Source organism: Salmo trutta, chromosome 14, assembly GCF_901001165.1.
Source record: "Salmo trutta chromosome 14, fSalTru1.1, whole genome shotgun sequence".
NCBI classification, from domain to species: Eukaryota; Metazoa; Chordata; class Actinopteri; order Salmoniformes; family Salmonidae; genus Salmo; species Salmo trutta.
The window spans coordinates 2881878-2887784 of record NC_042970.1 but is presented as its reverse complement, the minus strand read 5'-3'; the positions used below and the strand labels follow the sequence as shown (position 1 = coordinate 2887784).

Here is a 5907-nt window from a genome sequence, read left to right as displayed (position 1 = left end):
GAGCAGAAAATACATTTCTGAAGCAACAAAATTATACCTTGTTCACCCCCCTCAATAACCCATAACGAAAAAGCAAAAACTGGTTTAGACATTAATTTATTAAAAATAAAAAACAGAAATAACACAATTACATTAAGTATTTAGACCCATTACTTAGTGCTTTGTTGAAGCACCTTTGGCAGCGATTACAGCATTGAGTCTTCTTGGGTATGACGCTACAAGCTTGGCACACCTGTATTTGGGGAGGTACTCCCATTCTTCTCTGCAGATCCTCTCAAGCTCTGTCAGGTTGGATGGGGAGCGTCGCTGCACAGCTATTTTCAGGTCTCTCCAGAGATGTTCGATTGGGTTCAAGTCCGGGCTCTGACTGGGCACTCATGGACATTCAGAGACTTGTCCCAAAGCCACTCCTGCGTTGTCTTGGCTGTGTGCTTAGGGTCGTTGTCCTGTTGGAAGGTGAACCTTCACCCCAGTCTGAGGTCCTGAGTGCTCTGGAGCAGGTAGTACAGTATAGCCTCAGCTAGTACAGCAGGTAGTACAGTATAGCCTCAGCTAGTCCAGCAGGTAGTACAGTATAGCCTCAGCTAGTACAGCTCCTAGTACAGCAGGTAGTACAGTATAGCCTCAGCTAGTCCAGCTCCTAGTACAGCAGGTAGTACAGTATAGCCTCAGCTAGTCAGCTCCTAGTCCAGCAGGTAGTATAGCCTCAGCTAGTCCAGCTCCTAGTCCAGTATAGCCTCAGCTAGTCCAGCTCCTAGTCCAGCAGGTAGTACAGTATAGCCCCAGCTAGCCAGCTCCTAGTACAGCAGGTAGTATAGTATAGCCCCAGCTAGCCAGCTCCTAGTACAGCAGGTAGTACAGTATAGCCTCAGCTAGTCCAGCAGGTAGTATAGTATAGCCTCAGCTAGTCCAGCTCCTAGTACAGCAGGTAGTACAGTATAGCCTCAGCTAGTCCAGCTCCTAGTCCAGCAGGTAGTACAGTATAGCCCCAGCTAGTCCAGCTCCTAGTACAGCAGGTAGTACAGTATAGCCTCAGCTAGTCCAGCTCCTAGTACAGCAGGTAGTATAGTATAGCCTCAGCTAGTCCAGCTCCTAGTACAGCAGGTAGTACAGTATAGCCCCAGCTAGTCCAGCTCCTAGTACAGCAGGTAGTACAGTATAGCCTCAGCTAGTCCAGCAGGTAGTACAGTATAGCCTCAGCTAGTCCAGCTCCTAGTACAGCAGGTAGTACAGTATAGCCTCAGCTAGTCCAGCAGGTAGTCCAGTATAGCCTCAGCTAGTCCAGCTCCTAGTACAGCAGGTAGTACAGTATAGCCTCAGCTAGTCCAGCTCCTAGTCCAGCAGGTAGTACAGTATAGCCCCAGCTAGCCAGCTCCTAGTACAGTATAGCCCCAGCTAGTCCAGCTCCTAGTACAGCAGGTAGTACAGTATAGCCTCAGCTAGTCAGCTCCTAGTCCAGTATAGCCTCAGCTAGTCAGCTCCTAGTCCAGTATAGCCTCAGCTAGTCCAGCTTAGTCCAGTATAGCCTCAGCTAGTCCAGCTCCTAGTCCAGTATAGCCTCAGCTAGTCCAGCTCCTAGTCAAGCAGGTAGTCCAGTATAGCCTCAGCTAGTCCAGCTTAGTCCAGTATAGCCTCAGCTAGTCCAGCTTAGTCCAGTATAGCCTCAGCTAGTCCAGCTCCTAGTCCAGTATAGCCCCAGCTAGTCCAGCTCCTAGTACAGCAGGTAGTCCAGTATAGTCTCAGCTAGTCCAGCAGGTAGTATAGTATAGCCTCAGCTAGTCCAGCTCCTAGTCCAGCAGGTAGTACAGTATAGCCCCAGCTAGTCCAGCTCCTAGTCCAGCAGGTAGTCCAGTATAGTCTCAGCTAGTCCAGCAGGTAGTATAGTATAGCCTCAGCTAGTCCAGCTCCTAGTCCAGCAGGTAGTATAGTATAGCCCCAGCTAGTCCAGCTCCTAGTCCAGCAGGTAGTATAGTATAGCTTCAGCTAGTCCAGCTCCTAGTCCAGCAGGTAGTATAGTATAGCCTCAGCTAGTCCAGCTCCTAGTCCAGCAGGTAGTATAGTATAGCCTCAGCTAGTCCAGCTCCTAGTCCAGCAGGTAGTACAGTATAGCCCCAGCTAGCCAGCTCCTAGTACAGCAGGTAGTACAGTATAGCCCCAGCTAGCCAGCTCCTAGTACAGCAGGTAGTACAGTATAGCCCCAGCTAGTCCAGCTCCTAGTCCAGCAGGTAGTACAGTATAGCCCCAGCTAGCCAGCTCCTAGTACAGCAGGTAGTATAGTATAGCCTCAGCTAGTCCAGCTCCTAGTACAGCAGGTAGTACAGTATAGCCCCAGCAAGTCCAGCTCCTAGTCCAGCAGGTAGTACAGTATAGCCCCAGCTAGCCAGCTCCTAATACAGCAGGTAGTATAGTATAGCCTCAGCTAGTCCAGCTCCTAGTACAGCAAGTAGTACAGTATAGCCTCAGCTAGTCCAGCTCCTAGTCCAGCAGGTAGTACAGTATAGCCTCAGCTAGTCCAGCTCCTAGTACAGCAGGTAGTATAGTATAGCCTCAGCTAGTCCAGCTCCTAGTACAGCAGGTAGTACAGTATAGCCCCAGCTAGTCCAGCTCCTAGTACAGCAGGTAGTACAGTATAGCCTCAGCTAGTCCAGCTCCTAGTACAGCAGGTAGTACAGTATAGCCCCAGCTAGTCCAGCAGGTAGTACAACATAGCCTCAGCTAGTCCAGCAGGTAGTCCAGTATAGCCTCAGCTAGTCCAGCTCCTAGTACAGCAGGTAGTACAGTATAGCCTCAGCTAGTCCAGCTCCTAGTCCAGCAGGTAGTACAGTATAGCCCCAGCTAGCCAGCTCCTAGTACAGTATAGCCCCAGCTAGTCCAGCTCCTAGTACAGCAGGTAGTACAGTATAGCCTCAGCTAGTCAGCTCCTAGTCCAGTATAGCCTCAGCTAGTCCAGCTCCTAGTCCAGTATAGCCTCAGCTAGTCCAGCTCCTAGTCCAGTATAGCCTCAGCTAGTCCAGCTCCTAGTCCAGTATAGCCTCAGCTAGTCCAGCTTCTAGTCCAGCAGGTAGTACAGTATAGCCTCAGCTAGTCCAGCAGGTAGTATAGTATAGCCCCAGCTAGCCAGCTCCTAGTACAGCAGGTAGTACAGTATAGCCCCAGCTAGTCCAGCTCTTAGTACAGCAGGTAGTACAGTATAGCCCCAGCTAGTCCAGCTCCTAGTACAGCAGGTAGTCCAGTATAGCCCCAGCTAGTCCAGCTCCTAGTACAGCAGGTAGTACAGTATAGCCCCAGCTAGTCCAGCTCCTAGTACAGCAGGTAGTCCAGTATAGCCCCAGCTAGTCCAGCTCCTAGTACAGCAGGTAGTACAGTATAGCCTCAGCTAGTCCAGCAGGTAGTACAGTATAGCCTCAGCTAGTCCAGCTCCTAGTACAGCAGGTAGTACAGTATAGCCTCAGCTAGTCCAGCAGGTAGTCCAGTATAGCCTCAGCTAGTCCAGCTCCTAGTACAGCAGGTAGTACAGTATAGCCTCAGCTAGTCCAGCTCCTAGTCCAGCAGGTAGTACAGTATAGCCCCAGCTAGCCAGCTCCTAGTACAGTATAGCCCCAGCTAGTCCAGCTCCTAGTACAGCAGGTAGTACAGTATAGCCTCAGCTAGTCAGCTCCTAGTCCAGTATAGCCTCAGCTAGTCCAGCTCCTAGTCCAGTATAGCCTCAGCTAGTCCAGCTCCTAGTCCAGTATAGCCTCAGCTAGTCCAGCTCCTAGTCCAGTATAGCCTCAGCTAGTCCAGCTTCTAGTCCAGCAGGTAGTACAGTATAGCCTCAGCTAGTCCAGCAGGTAGTATAGTATAGCCCCAGCTAGCCAGCTCCTAGTACAGCAGGTAGTACAGTATAGCCCCAGCTAGTCCAGCTCTTAGTACAGCAGGTAGTACAGTATAGCCCCAGCTAGTCCAGCTCCTAGTACAGCAGGTAGTCCAGTATAGCCCCAGCTAGTCCAGCTCCTAGTACAGCAGGTAGTACAGTATAGCCCCAGCTAGTCCAGCTCCTAGTACAGCAGGTAGTCCAGTATAGCCCCAGCTAGTCCAGCTCCTAGTACAGCAGGTAGTACAGTATAGCCTCAGCTAGTCCAGCAGGTAGTACAGTATAGCCTCAGCTAGTCCAGCTCCTAGTACAGCAGGTAGTTGGTTTTGAGAGAGAGCCTTGACAGAATGATAACCACGCCACAGAACTGTATACATTTATCAATGATACATGTTCAAACTAGGGTCCCATGACACAGAGGCAAGTACCCTAACCCCTAACCCCTAGATAGACAACTCTAGACCTAGACCTAACCCCAAGATAGACAACTCTAGACCTAACCCTAACCCCAAGATAGACAACTCTAGACCTAACCCCTAACCCTAACCCCAAGATAGACAACTCTAGACCTAACCCTAACCCCTAACCCCTAAACCCAAGATAGACAACTCTAGAGCTTCTCCCTAACCCTGACACAGAGGGAAGTACGCTAACCCCAAGATAGACAACTCTAGACCTAACCCTAACCCCAAGATAGACAACTCTAGACCTAACCCTAACCCCAATATAGACAACTCTAGAGCTAACCCTAACCCCAATATAGACAACTCTAGACCTAACCCTAACCCCAAGATAGACAACTCTAGACCTAACCCTAACCCCAAGATAGACAACTCTAGACCTAACCCTAACCCCAAGATAGACAACTCTAGACCTAACCCTAACCCCAAGATAGACAACTCTAGACCTAACCCTAACCCCAAGATAGACAACTCTAGAGCTTCTGAAAGGTTGTTCTAGTATGGATATGAATGGAGGCTGTGGTCATAACAGAGAACAGAAAAACATGGATGCCTGAGAGTAGTTGTTCTGCTGGTCAGGGAAGGCAATAGATTGTACAGTTATCTTCTGATCAGGGTAAAATCACTACCCCACAACAATACAATCTACTACCTCACAACGCCTCAGCAGATAGACAATGACTTCATAAATGTTGATGATGTACCTTGGCAAATACGATCAGAATATTATCTTTTACAATAAGAGGAAATACCATAAGACCATAAGACCATAAGAGGAGATTGACTGTGGTATCCTTGGTGGTTGACACATTGAGAAAGACAGTAGGTTGTACAGTTATCTCCCAGTGTGGGTGTGACCCTAAAACTATCCAACCTACTACCTCATCCCACTGAGCTGAGGAACCTGAAGAGGAACCTGAAGAGGAACCTTGGCACCTGGTCTGATCCACCTCACAGCATCTGTTGAGAGAGAGACTGGATAGTAATACTGCCACTTTTAGGATCAATTCCATCATATCAAACAAACTAAACAATTCTACATTGTTACGTTACAGCCTTATTCTAAAATAGATTTTTTTTTTAAATCCTCAATCTACACACTATGAAGACAAAGCAAAAACAGGTTTAGAAATGTTTGCAAATTTGTCCTTATACTTTTTGTTATTTGCAGAATTCAGGGGTAGAGGGATTTGAGAGAAACCTTTTATTCAACTAGTTGTGTTATTTTGGGGGTGTTTTGAGGCCGGCTGTGAACCAAGGTTTCCAGAACCTTCTGCTGATCTCTTACGTGGTTTAACTAAAGGAAAACACTGGGGAAATAAAGAGTTGAAAGACGTGAATAAAGTCTGGTCAGCAGGACTCCTCATCGACCTGATTATAAACGGTTTTTATATAAACAATATCAATCTGCATCTTAAAAGCTCTCCCAATTACTTTAGTTCAATATCCTACGTTTAATGCTACTAATCCTCCCATCATTTAATGCTACTAATCCTCCCATCATTTAATGCTACTAATCCTCCCCATCATTTAATGCTACTAATCCTTCATCATTTAATGCTACTAATCCTCCCCATCATTTAATGCTACTAA

General features: G+C 47.8%; 2 long non-coding RNA genes across 23 annotated transcripts; one reads left to right on the top strand and one right to left on the bottom strand.

Annotated features, from left to right (window-relative positions):
* Positions 1-479: 479 nt before the first annotated feature.
* On the top strand, positions 480-3856 carry LOC115207238 (uncharacterized). 22 transcript variants are annotated; one of them, XR_003880963.1, is made up of 7 exons: positions 497-532; positions 609-652; positions 873-884; positions 929-1419; positions 2488-2663; positions 2716-3136; positions 3389-3856. It is a non-coding gene; the product is annotated as an uncharacterized LOC115207238 (long non-coding RNA). The 22 variants fall into 22 exon arrangements; XR_003880964.1 differs by lacking the exon at positions 497-532 and adding an exon at positions 533-564 and having other exon boundaries at positions 853-884; XR_003880954.1 differs by having other exon boundaries at positions 480-652.
* Positions 3857-4215: 359 nt separating this feature from the next.
* On the bottom strand, positions 4216-4594 carry LOC115207237 (uncharacterized). The gene is made up of 2 exons (XR_003880946.1): positions 4530-4594; positions 4216-4382 (listed from the first exon to the last, which is right to left on the bottom strand). It is a non-coding gene; the product is annotated as an uncharacterized LOC115207237 (long non-coding RNA).
* Between the last annotated feature and the right edge of the window lie 1313 nt (positions 4595-5907).